At 41.7% G+C, this 18,711-nt stretch overlaps 1 protein-coding gene across 1 annotated transcript in view; it reads right to left on the bottom strand.

Moving 5' to 3' along the window:
* Positions 1 to 18,711, bottom strand: part of SORCS2 (sortilin related VPS10 domain containing receptor 2) — an 838,677-nt gene that overhangs the window by 727,382 nt on the left and 92,584 nt on the right. The window lies entirely within an intron of this gene.

Here is an 18,711-nt window from a genome sequence, read left to right as displayed (position 1 = left end):
AAGCATCCTTCTTGCACAAAACATGGAATCCCTTTTAACTGACTATGCTAAATCCAGATTTTTCCATAGCATTATTCTGAGTTAAAAACAAAAAGGGTCTTCAAAGCCCAATAATTCCTGAAAAAGAAGATTTGTTGTTCGTTAGTTGATATTTATTATTATTATTTTATTATTATTCAGAAAAATCCCCATCAAAATAAGAAATGGCCAGTTTCGAGATTGCAATGGGTCAACGTTAGTAATAAATCACTATGTGGCTAACAAAGGATGCCATTTTATATACTATTTATATACTAGTCTTGCTGTGGGGTCTCCCTGCAGTTAACTGGCGTTCCTAATACAGCTCCTTTTTAATTTAAAAAAAGTAATAGGCCAGATTCTGATCACAGTTACACCACTAAAATCAAAGGAATCACTCTAGGTTTATACCAATAAAGAGGAGACCATAATCTGTTCCAACAACAGCACAATTGCCGTAGATTTCTCTTAAGGCATGATGTTCAGACACCAAAGAAGTTATGGGGGCTCTGTAGCTATATAAGCTGTCACCAATAGCATGTTTAAATGCCCACAGAGACCATCACAGAGCAGGCAAAAAACCTATACCAACTGAATTAATGCAGTAATTCCAATACCCTCCTTGGCTTTTGGACACATATTAGAAGCTTAAAGTTGCTGTGACGGTTTTTCCTACAATAAGCTTAACATCTGCAAGTCATGTTCAAATTCGTATTCATTGCCAATGCCAAGAATTTGAAAGAACATTACCCAGCATACACATACGGAGCCAATTCATCTAAACTCAGCATGAAAATGTGCTGTTACTATTCAAACCAGAGGGCACAAGAGGCAATGACTGGCCTCTGTAGACAGAGTTGATCAATTACCAGGTACTGTACATTCTGCTTTAAAAAAAAAAGAGATGATAAACTCAAATAAAAACAAACTTTCCTCTAGGACTAGCAACTAAGTTGACTAGCAATAGTATATTTCTGCCTTTTGATTAGCATATCACTGAAAAAACAGACAATGGAGTCCAATGCTGTTAGACCAGTTAATGGATCAGATCAGAAAACTACTTATGCATAGTTAGTAACACTCAAGTCGATGCAGCTATTCATGTGCTTAAAGTTAAGCACGTGCTTAAGCAGCTTGCTGAATTGGCGCATAAGTGAAATCAGGATCATTCCTGGTGGATGCTGAACTCTGGTCAGACTCTCCAGATTCACTTGCTGGAAGTGTTTAAATATGAGCAAAGATAAACTGAATATGGAGAGCAGAAATAAACTAAAATTTTTTATGGATTATTTACATAATACCTACTGTGTATACTGAGGTCTAGAGACATAAAGTAACAAGGCCCTTGACCCAAGGAGATGCCATGGCATAACTAATAGCACTGCTGCTCTGAAAACCAGTGAAGTGTTGCTCTACATGGCATCAAAGGGGGAGTATCCCCCACAGGAACATTAGAATAATTTTAAAAGAAAGCATTGAAAAATATTCCACAATTAAAACAAAAGATTCATTCAACCACTTTTGCAAAAAGGCTAATTAACTAGAACACAATTTGCTGCTTTGTAAATTTTCCTTGATAAAATTTGCTTGACAGAACTCTTCCCAGCTTTGCCACTGACTCACTTACCAGGGGCAAATCACTTAACCTCTTTCTTTCAGATTACCTTTCTGAAAAATGCTTCAGTAATTCCTACCTGCCTCATGGAAGTGTTATGACGTTCAACTGATTTTTGTAAAATGTTTTCATGTCTCTGTCTGTAGATTACTCTATACCCTAGTGCGGGGGTATCATTATTATATATTTTACAGAAGACTTTGGACAAATTTCTGTCCTTGTCCTTTCGTTAGCTATTTGTAATATAAATATAAACATTAGCTGGGCTGTAATGTTAACTTTTCCCTTTAGTCCTCTACTCCCTGTAATAATTCTTCCAGCCTTGAGTTCCTTTTGTTTCTTGCTCTCTGGCTCATTGGAAGCCCATATTTTATAAAGGAAGGCAGGGCTGATTAACTCACCAGAGTCACCACTGAGGAAGCACAAAATACTGAAACCCATCCAGCCTAATACTAATTTCATTTACCTATGCTTGTGTATTTTATAGACTGCATGATTTTGTTAAACGTTAGACTATATACAAGTGCACTTTGTCTTAAAAATAAATCCATTCAGAGTAGGGACACACATTTGGATACACCGTGTTTATAGATTTTTGCTGAATGTTAACATAATCACCCCCTACAAGCAATTACTACAATGGCCACTAACTACAGGTTAGTACAGACAGTTTATACAAGCAAATTAATTTTGTTTTTCAAACCATTATCAAAAAAAGGCTTTTTTAAAAAGGAGCAGAAAAGAGGTCAGGTGTAATGTAACCTAACCACTCAGGAGGAAAATTCCCATGTGAAGTGCAGTGTTAAATCAATGAAGCTTAGCAAATTCTGAAGCAAAATGTTTACAGTTATTTTCTAAAAAGTAATTGAAACACAGTTTTGCTGTACACTCTTCCTCTGCCTCCATTCTTCTCTTTGTTCCTCCTAAAGAGATCTAAGGAAGATGATTTTGTATAAACATGGGATTAGTTTCCCCTCTCATTGTTCACTCCTCCTTTGCTCCGTTTTGACAGCACAACCTATTACTAAAAGGAGTAACACAAGCAGAGTTTTGTTTGCTTCATTTTAGGCATGGGCTGGAGAGAACTTCTTACCTGTAAGTGTCCCTTTAAGCTAGGACAGTTAACAAGTGTGATTATATCCAGCATTATGCAGGCCCACAAGAAGTAGGGAGAGGTTGCAAGGAGACTCATACATCCCTTCAACACTGTCACATGGCAATCCTCCTTCCCTGAGCACAAGGGCTGCTCCGGATTAGCAATGCTGCTTTTGCTAGTCTGCCCAATGAGCAGTAAGGAGGGAAAGGGTCACAAACCTGCTATCTTTCCATCTGAGCTGGACCCATGCATAGGGACTGCCATAATTCATCAAGACTGGAGCAACAACAGTGTTCCCCCAGAGCTCCTGGACGCATTGTGTCTTCTCAAGAACAAAGGCCACCTGGTGTTCTCCCAGAATTCTGTAGCTCCACAGTGACCCTATCACTGGCTGTAGTTTAATGCTACTACTAAGCCTTCAGAATTTTAGAAGCCTAATTTACTTTTCATGAATTATGTTTATTCTTCAATTACCTCTCCTCACTCAGCTTGGACTGCAAAATAATAGTGGTCAGTTTCACTTTCTGGGCCAGATGTTGCTCTAACAGTGGTGCAAATCTGGAGTAACATGTTACTCCAGATCTACACCAACGTGAGACTAGAATCCAGCCACTCCATTCATAGACAATTCCACTTTCTGGCTCTCATACACTAACCCAGATGCTGTTGAGTTTCCAGTATCACTGGGGTATATTTAACTTGAAAAAATATTCATTAAAATTAAAAAATCATTAAAACATTTCCATTTGCCCTAGGTTTTTTTTATAATTCTCCTTTCCTTTAAGCTTTATTTATTTATCAGAACCTACATTTGGAGCCTATATGGCTTGGCACCCAGTAAAGACCCAAGTAAACAATCCAGCTGAAGTTGCCAGAACTGTTCACATGAGTAAGGTGAGCAAGATTTGAAGAAAGACTGAAGGTGAGGAAGCTGAAGAGTAGAAACAAAATTCCCCAAGGCCCAGTGTCATCATGTCAGTGTCAATGTGTGTGCGGCTTGATTTTATTTTACACAGAGAGGTGAACTTTAGCTACATTTAAAAGCCAAAGCTAGCTACATTTGATATCTGAAGCCAGATGGTTTCAGAAAGAGACACTGTAATCCATATGAAAATGGAGACCATAATACTAACAGTCAGGATAATGTGACAGAACCTTCAATAAGGGAAACAGGAAAGAGAGCAAAGCTGGTCAGAATCAGTTGTTCCGCTCCATCTACTTGATTTGCATTTGCTGTTTACTGATCACAGTTTCCTTTACAATGTGTTCACTTACTGTAATGCAACTTTTTTTCTACATCCACCATTCTTAGCTGTTATGCCCAAGTTATGCCAAGACTGTTTGCAGCAAGTACCATTTTGTCTAACCATCACTAATGTTCAGACAACAAAAGACAGGGAAGAAATTAACTCCTGACAGCACACCTATGCCTTTACCTTTATTGTTTACCTTCTTCCGCCTGCCCTTTAATTTTTTTTTCTTTGCTCATTTGGTACCAGGCTTTTCACAACATCCTCCCCTTTAACCAGGCCCTGTAACAGTCATCTGTTTTTTCTGTCCCACTCTCACAAGACAATTATGAGAACTCTGCTCCTAATAATTTAATCAGCACTGGAAGGGGAACTCAAGTTCAACAGAACTTGAGTTCAACAGAACAGAGCTGTTAGCATCCACAGTCACATGTTAAATCTCCTCATTCTATTTGGAACCTAAATGAACCGAGCCAAAATGATATTTTACTATTACCTTGTAGAGGAGGCTCCAGGTAGCTCATTCCACATACCAGGTGCAAGTCTATAGTTAAGTGAGCTTTCATCCCACAAGGAAGTTCCAAAACTTTCATTCAACACTTCATTCTGTGCCAACTTTCGCAACATACATACATACCTCTGCCCATTTAACCCTATCTTCCTCCCTCACAAATATTTACGGGGCGTCCAAAGTTTGAGAAAAGACACAGTCCCATCCCCAAGTGCAAACAGAGACAAGATAAATGAAGAAGAAAACATTAGAAATCAGAAAGAGGAAAATGAGGACAAAGGTTAAAGTTAAAGGCTCATGAGTTTCCTTGGTTGTTCTGGAATGTGTCTTTGTGGTAAATTGTTTTTGGTAAAGCTTTTATAATGTAAGGATTAAGCTTAAATTTTTAATCATAGTAGAAGACTAGCAAAGGACATGAGTGGCTCTCCCTCCTTAAAGCAAAGAGGAGGAGAAGCCTCCTTCAAAATTCCAGAACCAGCCACTATGGAGTTCAAAAGAATCTATTATGTCATCGTCCCAGAGTCTTAGAGTTTTGCCTCCATGACATCCCCTCATGGATACTGTGAAGTCAATTTAAGCTTAATATGGACCAAACTGAGCTCCTTTTATTCCTCCACCCCCCCCTTACCCCCCACACTCTCCATCACCAGTGACACCACCATCCTCCCAGTCACTTAATCCCGTCTTGAATCTGCACCAACCACTCTGACCATCCCAACATCCATGTTATCTCCAGCAGGTCCATTCTGCTGCTAAAATTATCTTACTGGCCCATCATTCTGACCATCTGCACTGGCTCTTCCTCATATACAGGCTCCTTGTCTTCAGCGTTAAGATCCTTCACAATCTAGCTTCTCCCTGCTTCTCTCATTTTATATCTTAGGTCAGCCTGCCCCTCTCCACTCCACCAATGCTGTCAGCCTCAATTGGCCATTTGCCCATTTCTGCCACAAATTCCATTGTGCTTTCTTCTCTGCCACTCCTTATATGTAGCAAACCATCCAAGGTCTAACCTATAAAAGTGCAATCTTGTCATTCAAGATCTGCTTTAACCTCAATGCTTAGGGTTAATTCGCAACCAACTGTAGCTAGGCAGGAGCCTTTAGGAACATCTGAGATCTCATTTTATATATTTTTTTAATCTGTTTCTTCTAATTTTGCAGATATGGGTAGCTAATTTATGTAGCCCTGTGTTGTATCAATGTTACCCTTCCCTTCCATTTATCTTTTAAATCCATTTGATGTGTCTTGTCTTAATTCAGATAGTTGGAGCATAAACTATCCTCTGCTGTGTTTGGACAAGGCCTAGAACAATGGGGCCTGATCTCAATGAAGACCTCTGGAAGCTACTGTAATAAGTAGTAATAAAATTGTATTCAATTTCATTTTGTCTCAGTGTCCGGAGGCCTCTCCTCCATGACAACGCCTTGAGCAAACTAGTGAGCCAAAACCACAAAATAGATTATTATTTATTTTTTAACTAACAGGCAATCACAGTTTTCTCTATGATCCTAAATCTCAAGTCTTCAGCTAATTCTGAACCACTCAGTCCACATCAGTGTTCAAGTTCTGGATCCCTCAGATTCTTTCATTTTAGGATTTTTGTTCCAAGTGTCTCTTTGGGATGGTTGTTTTCCCACTTCAGCCTTCCCTTCCTTGTGTCATAAGCAAAGGGGGGTATTCCCCATTGCCCTCTCTGATCATATCTAGGGTTTGACTACATTTTTCTTGATAGCACGTGACCAGGTCCCAGGAGAGTGAGCAGGAGACAGACAACACTGGCACTCAGAACAAGCACCTGCAGCAGATACAGCTGTCACAGGGAAGGTTAATGCCAGAGTTAGCTACCCCACAGATCCAGAACTGAACGGAGGAGCCACCTGATCTGGGCACTCCAGGACCCATGTGCCCCCACCCCTCCACTAAGCTATGTAAGTTTGGGGAATAGAGCAACTGACAGGAAAAGCCCTCCCGAAAATAAGCCAGCAAGAGCCGAGACAACCAGCTGCAGTGGAGAACTTTGGACATTAAATGATGTCATTGGTGTCTGATTTTTACAGTTTTTACTCTGGACATTCTTTCTCCTCCACTGATTGGCTGTTTGCTCCAACTCCCTCTGTGGTTCCCTGAGTACACACAATGAACTGGCACCGAAGGAGTTAAGATGTGGGACCCCTTGAAATTGGGGGGTGGAGGGGAAGCAAGAGTGATAAAGTACACCTTAATTTATTTTTCTCCTATAGCAGCTTAGCAGATATTGACAACTCTCTCAGGAGGAAGCTTACAGCAGCTGAATTAATTTATATTGCTGAGCCATAATGCTTTTAATTTATTTTGTAATTTGCTTCACATCCCCATATGCCCTAAACTGCCTCTGTCTGCTTAATATGAAGGTTAGCCAAGGCTCCACCAGATAAATCCACCTTAAGGCTATCGGAAACCTTTTGTGAAGCTAGAGTATTCCCCTTCCAAGGAGGCCTTTCTTTTGTTCATGAAAAGACTATTAATAACACAATTATTCCTGTTGAAAGAAAAGGCCATAATTAACAGACTGGAGAGCAAAATATCTATCCTACAGGAAAACAGACTTTCTGCTCCTGGAGGCAACATTTTAAATCCTGAGCATTGTTTAGGATGAAGAAGCCAGGTTTCATTTGTGGAGAATAACAACAGTGAAGAGTACCCAAAAGAAGTTGCAGTTTCCATGAATAGCTCAGCTCGCTAAGTGCAGAAGAAAAGGGAGGCTACAGTTCCCATATCTTGCCAGTCAAGACCGTTGACGTCAGTTGCAATTACCATTCACACCGTGACCTGAGCCAAATGATCTGCAAATACATCGTGTGTGTGTGTGTTCGTTCTGAAGCCCAGCATTTTAAGTATGAAAATTAGGACACAACTACATCAGTAGATGTATTTTAACATTTGCAATCTTATACTAGTGGATGGCTGAACAAAATATTAACAAGATTATCTAAAAAGCCTGAGAGAAAGACAGCACAAAAAGGGGGTTGGGGAAAATGAACACCAGGAGACAGGAAACTTGAGGCACAGGAACATTTTGCAGAGCAGAAGAATTAGACTAGCGATTACCAATCTTTTTTCAAACAACTGTACCATTTAGCTAAGATGCCCTCTGTACAGTCAGTCTCCACCACCTCTGAGTCATGAGTGCTGTAAACAGTGTAGCTAAGGTTGCTCCAAACCCCACCATTTACAAGACTTGGGCTTGGAGAAACTGAGTTCCATTATGAGTTAAAGCAAAGCTAATCAAATGGGAAGCAGGCACTAAACAGATATAGAGGCCGATGGATAGGGTAAAAGAGTGGGAGCCTGGAGCATCAGTGATAAAAAGTACCAGTGCTGACATCCCCATCAGCGGTTAGTTCCTATCCTCTTAATATTTCATTGGCATGACAAGTCGTACAAAGCTTCAGGTGTTTGTCTGAGATAGGTCCAATCTGCCTGGGTTTTATCTCACGTCCATTTGCCATAATTGTCTATTCCCAATTGATGGACAGGATGCTACCTAGCAGGATGACATCTCTATTGCCTCTTTTCATACTTCCAGGGTTAACCGCAGCATTCCCCTCATTGCTTTTAGATGAAGAGTCTAAGGTCTTGTCTACAGTAGGAAGGGTTTGACAGCACAGCTGTACTGTCAAACCCTCCTAGTGGAGAAGCTTATTCCAGCCAGTGCTGGGTGACAGTCGCCCCCCCACACACACACACCCCCCACCCAAGTGCCCACCAGACCATGATTTGGGATGCTTGCAGAGTCCTTCCGCTGTTTGTGACTCACGAGGGATTTTCCAAAAACAAACAGGTTCTTTTCCCTCTTCCTACCTTGGGAGAGGAAGAATCAAAGTAAAAGAAAAAGGCAAAGGTGGTCAGTCTCTTTAGGCAGTCTCTTAGTCACCCCTTTGGGGTTCGGCTTATCTGCAGGTTCTAGTGTCCTTGATCAGGGTTAGGGTCTGCCTCCAGCCCCTCCTTTTGGTCTTTGTACCTGGTCCATACACAGTCTCACCGGTAGCAGGGTCTGCAACCGTCTTCCTCTTCGCTAATCTATTCCTGTAGCCAGCAGTCCCCAAAGCACAGCAGTCTTTTTCCTAGTTTCTTCACCTTCCTTTGGCAGGCTTTCCCTTTTTAAGCTTCCTCCCTCCAGGCAGAGCAAGCCTTACAAGTGTGTCTGGTTAGTGCCTGCTGAGACCCCAGAAGCTCGTTGGCCTCCTCTCTTCTAGAGAGAGGGGACACACCCTCACTCCGCCAAAGAGTGCTTTTCCACTTTAGCTTATGCCAGTTCCCTGAGTGAAATAAGCTATACTGGCAAACTGCACCTACACTTGGGCTTTTGCCAGCACAGCTAGATTGGGGGTGGGGGAAAAAAAATCACATCTCTGACCACACTCCTAACTGGTGTAGCTATGCTGGCACCATTTTTAAGCGTGGACCAGGCCTTATTTTTAATAGTTGAAGGAGGTACTAACACCACTCCTTATTTAGGGCACTAGAGAAGAAAATGCCTCTCCATTTTGAGCTCTCCTCTGTCACATAAGTTACACAGTCCTCTCAAACTTTACACTGTGCTGTAGGTACTCCAGTTTCTACCTCTAATATATGCTTGTGCTGCCAGGCACTGAAAGAGTTAACACAGCGCGCCCCACTCCACTTGGAAATAATGTGGACAACGCTGTAGGACTTCTGGGCGACCGGGGGGAGATAGAATCACACCTCTCTGAACCATAACATGACGTGGTGTCACACGATGCCTACGGACTCTGAACTTGATTAGGTCATCATTTAATCCCTGAACCACAACTCACCACTCAGAAGAATAAAACACGTAACCCAAACTTAAAACTTTCACACACGCCTTTAAGTATATGTCTACACTACAGCAGGGAGCGAGCTTCCCAGCTTGGGTAGACAGACACACACTAGCTTTACTCAAGCTAGCATGCTAAAAACAGCAGCATAGCCAGGCGTAGCACGGCAGCAGCTGGGGCTAGCCACCTGAGTACACGCTCAGGCGGGTAGCCTGAGCCACCACGTGTGCTACCTCCTGGGCTACATTACTATTTTTAGCACGCTAGCTCTAAAACAGCTAGCACGCGTCTGTCCGCCCAAACTGGGAAGCACGCTTCCAGCTGCACGGTAGATGTACCTTATAATTCTCAGCTACCAACAAGCATGACCCAAAGGATATAGCAGAAAAAGGATATCTGCAGTGACTTATGTTGGACTGTCAGTGAGTGCATGAAATAAGGATGCTGTGGCATTTTGGCAAGCACCTTTAAGAAAAATACTGCAGTATTTGATCCAAAACAATTCAGCTTTGAAGAGTAAAACTGTAATGTCACTATTACTGTGCCTTTATTAAAGTTTGCTGTAACGTGTGTATATATTATACACACACACACACACACGGTTAAATAAATTAGATAGGTGGTTAACAAAGAAAATGCTCTTTTATCCAGTCATTATTCCTTTGCCATCAAACACAGATCCAACAAAGGGCATTGCCTGGGTTACTTTATCACAAGAAACTGAGACACAAACTGACGGTCAGGAGAAGTTTGGCCTAGCTCTCGGAGCATGTGTTCTGCAAGGATACCAGCTTCAGGTAGTTTAAAGTGCTCTGCACACAAAAAGAGCTATGGAAAGTTTTATTATTTTCCTACTGCACAGAGCCAGGGTACTGGCCGTACTGCTAGTAATGCCCCTGGTTTGGACTCATCAAAAAATTAGGCTTTGGTGGCACTATTTCTCTGTTCACAAGCCAACAGCTGTCATTAAAATCTGTTTATGTTTACAGTGCTGTGTTGTTTTAGACTGGTACATATTCTCCGAAGTGACAGCTTACCTACTCAGCCTTCAGGGAGAAAGTCTGCTAAGTATTATTACGTCCTGATGGCCAGGCTCAGGAAGAGTACATAGGACTAAGTATTAAGTATAAGAATCTGCTATTACTTACTATGTGGCTATGCGATTTCTTCAGAATGGTTCAAGAGACCCATGCTGAACTCGCAGATCAAAATGTTACATGAAACATGGGAGCCAAACCCAGGATTCTTCTATGTCCATTTCTGGCTCCACTCTGGAGCGTCCCATATATTCATGATAGTACTTAAAACCCTTTAATAGGCTCTGCAGATCAGATGAAGACAAATGATAAAAAGCAGAGGGAAACGGTCTATGTGCAAATGGGTAAATGCTCTTGTACTCACAATTACTGTAATAGTGCAGTATATAGATGTGCAGGTAAAGATTAGGTAGGTGTCTAACCACCTATGTAAGAACAGCATTGCCTGGATTCAAGGTAGCTGCATCTGAGAACGTGGTCATTTATTTTAGTTATGTTTTAGGACATGAAGTAAAAAAGATCATCACATCCCACTGAAATGACAAGAGAGATTTAGGTTGGATTATTACCCAAATTGGAATTTGGGCAGGACACATGTGGCAAACCACCACTGGGTTATTTTCCTGAAATATGCCCACACAATTTTTGTCATTTTTATTTGATGGTTTACATATCTGTCTAAAAAGCCAATGCATCATTCATTGAAGCCAACAGGAATCTTTTGTGTTACTTTAATAGGCATCAAACTGGTCCCCTAATTGCTGAGTAGTGCTGCTGTTCTCTTAAACAGACATCACATTTACACCTTAGAGGTGGATGCAACGGCTTCAGTATTGAGCAAAGGCCCAGCCCCTTCAGCAAACAGAGAGGGAAAAAGGCACACAATGTAGAAAAGATGTGACAAAGCCATTTTGCTCTAGAACAGTACACAGTGCCCAAAGACTTAAGTGCTAGGAGTTGAAATGTGTGGAGAATTGCTTTGCGTTGGCCACAAGGTGGAATTAGTTATGCAGTCATGTGCACATCACCAATAAATTGTAGGCTGTCCAGCACATCAGAATCTGTGCTTGCCCCATCTCTAGCAATGCCTTCCCTTTATCTTCCAGACACAAGCCTTCCAACCCCTCTCCAATGGCTTCTGGGTGTGTGCTCTACTCTGATGTTTCACCCTGTGCACTGTGCGAAGGATCTGACACATGTGCTTTTTGCCCATGCTTCACATGCAACCCAAGTTCTTACTGCTTATCTGAGTTTTCTGCATGTGCACTGACCTTTTCTGAATTTTGCCTCTTCTTACTAAAAGTCTGAAATATTTTAGTTTCTCATACGATAACGACAGAAAAGAATTCCCCACATCCCTGAATATTCCACCACTCATACTAGTGTGTGTAATTTACTCAATTTCACTACCACTAACTTCAGCTTAATTTATGAACGTAGAAATCAAGAAACTGCCGTTGCTAACCTCCTGTAAGAGAATATGATACTCTCCTCTTTCATGTTCTGCCCCCATGTACTGGCAAGATTTTTCAGTGTCTTTGATTTCCCAACTGCCAGGCTGATTGCAACCAATAGCATCTAGGTCAGAGCTTAGCTCTCCTCATCTACATCTTATACAAAAGAGTCCTCTTCAGAGTGAAGAAGGGCAAAATCTGGTACAAGAGACAGAAAGTAGTCTGACAGCCCCTAAGGAGAAGAATTGAAATTTCACTTAAAGGGGTTTGAAATCTCATTTTTGGTCATTCCAAGATACTTCTCTATAGTGATGCTAATTGTGTTTTCAAAAATGAGAATGTCTTTGGGAGGAAAATTTTCTTAGGAGGTTTGTGCTCTTTTGTTTTAAATTCCTTGTGAAATCCTTAGGGTTGACAATGCTGCTACTTAATAAATTCAGTCTTCCATGCATTAGGGTCAGTAATCCAGTCCTACGCCGAGCCAGATCTCCAAGCTGGCTGTGAGCTTCCATGACAACAACGAACTGGAGATAAACACTAATGAAACACACGCAGCGCCCACAAGCAGCACCTCACAAAAAATATCCTGAGACAATGAATATTTTTGTCTTAATGTAAGAGATTTTCCACTGATATTTTGGTTCATGATAACATTTCTATAAGAGTCCCTGTGACAGATCATAATTAAATCCCAGAGAAATTAACTATCTGCATTTTTAAAAACATCTGTTCATACTTCCCCTTTTAGATTTTCCTATCTATTTTTGGCATATACTATATGTTCATCAGCATAAGCGGTACGTGTTAATGGAGAAGTGTTCATCCCACACCACTTTATCTTTGAAGTGCTGATAAGAGAGTCTAAAAAATGCTAATACGTTTGGAAACTCCCCACAGAGCCATAATGAAAAGCTTTACATAAATTGCAGTATTTTACTAATGCCTAGGGTGTTGGTATTCTCTATTAACAATACTTTTTTTAAAGTCATCTATGTTGCTGGCTCCAGCAAGCAAGTATAAAGAGCAGCATTTTTCTAAAGCTTCATCAAGCTTCCCTTGTTAAGTGTACACCTTGATGGGTTATGTAGTTAAATTCACACAATTAATCTGAACAGTCCAGTTGAAGTGCAAATCTAAGGGGGAAAACCTTAAGCTTGCTACCGTACAGTGTCACAAACAAGCACAAATCTGAGTGAATTTGGTTCAGGCCTGAGGACAGCCCATTATTACCTAGCAACCACAGAGCAGTTTGGCTTTTGCAAGGTGACTCCTACATGGCATAGCAAAGTGGCCTTGTGATTAAAGCTCCTGGGAGACAGGAAACCTGGGCCACTGATGAACAAGTCTCTTAAGATTCTTGGAGACTAAGTATTCCCACCTGCAAAATAGAAATAATGGTATTTACCCACGTTTGTAAAGTGCTATGAGATTACTGGATGCAAGATACCATATAAAAGTAACAACTGTTAAAAGGATGAGATTGCAAAAATCATGTTTGAACAAGAGAGACTGATCATGGCCTTTGATGCCTTTGTAAGAATCTACAGAGGAAGAAGCATCTCTTGGGTGCTAACAATAATCTCAAGCTGTTAGATAGCACTTTTCATCAGTAGATCTCAAGGCACTTTACACAGGAAGCAAGTATCTTTGTTTAGCTCCATTTTATCAGTGAGGAAACTGAGGTACAGAAAAGAGAAAATGGTTTACTGAAGGTCACCCAGCAGCAGAGCTTGGAAATAGAACACAGGTCTTCTGAGTCCCAGTTCAGTGCCCTGTTCTCTAGGACTTCCACCTCTTCACTGTGTTTACATGTTACTGTCATAGAAATGTTTCCTCACAAACAAAGCAAGCAACTTTTCCTGGTACACACAGACCACTAACTCTAGGGATGGAGATGGAGCTAAAATTAATGGAAGGACTATATTTAATATAAACCAATAATTTTTACATTTAATAGACCTTTCATCCCAAAGCTCTTAAAACACTCTACATGCAACATTGAAACACGGACAATTTTATGGTGGAGAGTGGCAGGGAGCCAGCCAACAGCTGCTCCAAACCAGTTGGAAAGTAAAGCAGTAATTTTGGCCAAGGACACTGGGGCAAGCTTGCATTATGACATGAAAAAGCCAAAGTGAGATGTTTAATGTCTGTGCAGAGTAGACAAGACCTCACTTTTTCGTTTGTTTTAAAAGAGTTTTGTCCTAAAAATCCACACATGCTAATACTGTTCTCAGTGAAAATGATTCAGAAGGATAGTGGCTCTGCTGAGCCTGCTGAGATTTCAACTTGTGGTTGGAGGAAGTCTGTGTGTTCCAAACCTGACAACCACTATGTAATGGCAGGTTTCAGAGTAGCAGCCGTGTTAGTCTGTATTCGGAAAAAGAAAAGGAAGACTTGTGGCACCTTAGAGACTAACCAATTTATTTGAGCATAAGCTTTTGTGAGCTTTAGCTTATGATCAGATAAATTGGTTAGTCTCTAAAGTGCCACAAGTACTCCTTTTCTTTTTACTATGTAATGGGCCTTACTTGCTCTGTTTAATTTCATGTTTTCTTTGTATGCCTAGTTATATTACATGTTTGTTCTATTGGATTTCAGGCATGACTCTGTTTACAGTATATTTCTCCCTAAAATATATCCTTTAAAATTGCTTTAAAATGAAGGGGGGGGTAATTTCTTTCAAGATACAATCCAATTTGAAACGTTTAAAAAAAGAGGCTACGGCACGTGTCCACTTGCTCTACAGTAAATCCCAATCTGGAGACAAAGAGAAAAGCACTGATGCACCAGCGGGGGAGGGGGGCGGGGGTGAGGAAAGGGATCCTTAGTTCCAACATGTGCATTAGCAACAAGTCACCTGTTTGGCCAGGGTAGAAACACTGCAGCTGGGGATGGGGAAGAGTAGAATAAACCACTCGTTCTCCCTTACAGGGTTTTCTGACCACCCGGATCCATGATGTGTGCAGACCTGCTATGCACATCCTAATCTGTTTGTGACAAATTCCTGTGGTTTACATAAAGCACTAAGATGTAGGGGGAGCTACTAAAATTAAAAGCATGACAATTGAAGTCCCATTGTATGACTATTCTCACAACACTGACCAGGCTCCCAGGATGGGATCTTCAGAAGTGCCTGATGTTGATATAACACCGTTTCCGCTAAAGACACTGACTTCAATAGGAGCAGATTAGGTCAGTGCTGACCAGTTGTGAAAATCTGACCCCAAAACCGCTGTCCCACTGGGCCCAGTGTAAAACCCGAGATGGATTTTCTGAGCTGATCTCTTTGTTGGTTGTTGTAAAGTCTTGGTCACTGATCTGGAAGGGACATCCTCCAAGGATGTTATATTTTCTACCCCTGCATTCCCCAGCTAGAATCTATCCAGAAATTGTTTCCAAGAGGCATAAAAGAGAATAATATTCCAGCAACCTGCTAGGGAGGCCAGATAAATTAAGACTACTTGGTGGAACCTGCCTTTAATTAATTTGTTTTAGGAAGCGTCTTAGGTGCTACAGTGATGCCCGACTGATAAAAGCCAAAGGCGATAGACGCATGGGCTCTTTGCTGATTCAGACTCCTGCAAAGCAGAACTGCATTATCTCTACTGCATTAGGGCCTCACGCAACTGCATAAGTGGTCCAAGGCTAGGTCCTATGGGAAGTTGAAACAAAAGAAAAATATTTGACTGCAAAGCTAAATCAATAATCCTGAAGCTTTTTATTCCCTTCAGTCAAGAGTCAAATGAAAGAATCAATTCAATTATTGTAACTTCTGCCTTAAAAAGCAACATATAATCTATTCTATGGACTCCAAGATATCCCAAGCATAACACCCAAGATTAGTCCTCTTCATCAGGAGACTAGCAGGGGATGTTCAATAGCACTCTAGTCTAGCCTGCTAAACGTACAGTAAATAGACTCAAAGTCCAGGGTACCGTCCTTATCATTTCAATGGCAGCATTGTAAAAAAAAAAAAAAAAAGACTCCACTTCTGTGCGTCATTTTCATCTCTTGCCAGCTGAATGGCCTGGTGTGTGCCAAATCCAGCACAAGTGGCAGCCTTCAATACACTCACTCCAATAATGATTTTACACCGAAGCATCTATAGCAAAGACAGGAAATAATGTTCAACAAGCCAATTTTCTTCGTTCCCGTGCTCAGCATTTTTGTTTTCTTATTTTTTCACTTTTATGGGCACATAGTACCACACAACTTTCACTTTGACACCTGTCAACTGGAGTGGTGAGCACTTAGCCCCTCAAAGCATAATGCCCTTATCTGCCGTGGTCCTTTAATGGCATGGATTGCTAAGCATTTCACAAACACTATAGATCACTGACATGCAGACACCTTTGGCACAAAGGAGAAAACCAACCTACAAATTCAGAGGAGGGGGTATTTTGGCGAGGCTACCATCCGAAAATGCTGTGGGACTTCCAGTCCCATACCAGCAGAGGAGATCAGGTTTTTAAAAAGATCCTCTCCTCCACAACAGTGAATGGAATAGAACTCAATGTGTCTAACTCAGAAAGGAAGTATGGTCCAATGATAATGCACCAGTCTACGACTTGGGAGACCTTGGTGCAAGTCCCTGCTTTGCCATAGATTTCCTGTGTGACCTTGGGTAAGTCACCTGTCTGTAAAATGAGATTAGCACACCCTACCTCACAGGGGTGCTTCAGAGAATAAACGTATTATAGACGGTGAGGTGCTCAAATACTACAGTAATGGAGGCAGAGAAGTACTTTAGATGGATGAAGAGTTCAGTCAACCCTGCTAGGATTTGACCCTGTGGTACCAGAAAAAATAATAATATTTCATATCTGAAGCTTAGATTATATAGCCATCCCCTCCCACAATAGCAAAGAACCCAACACAGAATTTGTTCTAATTTTTGAGGGGGGGTCTTGTCTTACTTTCAAACAATACAAGAATCCTTATTTATGAGACAGGGCTGGTAGTACCACCTATTATTGCCTGACACTACCCCTTATAATTTTCAGGTGCTTATAACTTTGCCAAACTTTAACCTATAAGGCTGCAATTATTCACCCTGGGTATCTCCCTTAGGCAGTTTTTTTCTTGGGGTGTTGGGGGGCTGGGCGGTGGCACAAAAATGGGAAAGGAAGGTGTAAATTGAGGCAAGTAGTCTGGTGAGATTGGGATAAGAGGGGAAGGGGAGATAATGTGTGACTAGGAGCCAGGAAGGAGGGAAGGAAGGCTGGGCTGGTTGGGAGATGAGGCTGGAAGGGGAAGCAGACTAGGACTGGGTGCTGACGAGGGAAATAGGGTGGAGACTGGGAGCCAATAAGCTGGGAGACTGATATCAGACAAGGAGCTGGAGGGTAAGGGAGAGACTGAAACTGGCTGGACAAGGAGACTGGACTAGGAAACGGCAGAGAGGAAAATGGTAGCAAAGAGGAGGAGAGACAGGGCTGACAAGGTGTTGGGGAACACAAGAAGAAGCAGGATTAGCTATGGAAAAAGAATGGGAGAAACAGTCAGGGAGAGGGTGGTGAGGGAAACAGCTGGATGAGAGCCTGGAGAGGGAGACTAGGACTGGGAGCCTGTGGGGGGGCAGGGAAGAGAAAGGCACATTTCACCAGGAGCTCGAATGGGAAACTGGAACTGACTGGACAAAGAGACTGTGACCAGTTGTGGGGAGGGAAGATACTAGGGAGTAGGAGGGAAGATTGGGATTTGGACAGTAAGTCTGGAGGAGGAGGAGGCAAGGCTGACGAAGCAAGGAAACTGGGATTGGGATGAGAAGCCTGAGGAGTGAAGACTGGGAAGGCAAGGATAATGGGATTAGGACAAGAAGCCAGGGCAGGAAAGAAACGGGACTGGAACAGGGAACATCTTGATGGGATGGGACAGAGGAAGTCAGTCTTGAGGGATAAGACCATAAGAGTCTGTGCCCACTAGAGGACAGTCCCCTCCAGGGCCTGGAATGAAACCCAAAATTTATGAATCTCACCATTCCCCTTCTGTCAGCAAATATCTGTAAAACCCACTGACAAAATGTACCTCTCCTCTCTCTCTATTGCTGGTCTGCATACAGGATGACAACCTACTACTGCTATCAGTTGCTGACTGAATTTTTTTAGTTTTGCTTTTATAAAAACTAAGAAATTATACACACAAAAACTACTTTAAAAGATTATTAAGGTTGCAAACTCAAGCACTCAAAAGTTAGGAAATGCCAGAATTAAGGTTATCAGTCCAATCTTAATGCAGGCCTCTTGTGTGTACACATTATGCACCAAATGTAAATTATATGATCATCTCCTATTTTTTCCACAGAACCTCAGCCTCATCCAGTGTGCAGAATAGATCAGCTCCAGGGATGAATCAGCGTTGTGTAGTGAATGGTGGCTGTTGTCCGTAGGACCCCTGACTCATTTGTCACGTAAATTGGAAGGTGTCTTGTGAATGAGGTAAGAGGATCGCAGGAAGAGAGAAGACAGTTTCATGATTATGGTAGTTGATGTTGCTCTGGAGAACTGGATTCTATCCCTGTGTGATGCTTAAAAGTCATATAAGCAAAGCTTTCCACAGATGGTGACTGTGTGTTCTTTATTTTCTGGGTGCCCAACTTGATACACTGAGGTTTGATTTGCAGAAGTGCTGAGCACTCAAAGCTGCAACTGAAATCATTAGAGCTGTGCTTGATTACACGAAGTGCTATACAATGTTAAATACTCTGAAAACTCAGTTCCTTTGAGTCTCAGATTAGGCACCCCAAATTAATGGAAACTTTTGAGCTTAACCTCTTCATGCCTCAGTTCCCCATCTGTCAATTGGGAATAATACCACTCCCTCACTTCACAGGGGTGCTATGAAGATAAATGAATTAATGTTTATGAAACCCTCATATACTCTAGTAATAGAAAAAGACCTTGAG

Source organism: Eretmochelys imbricata, chromosome 4 (assembly GCF_965152235.1).
Source record: "Eretmochelys imbricata isolate rEreImb1 chromosome 4, rEreImb1.hap1, whole genome shotgun sequence".
Lineage (NCBI taxonomy): Eukaryota > Metazoa > Chordata > Testudines > Cheloniidae > Eretmochelys > Eretmochelys imbricata.
The sequence above is the reverse complement of the archived record's forward strand: the minus strand, read 5'-3'. Positions and strand labels throughout refer to the sequence as shown.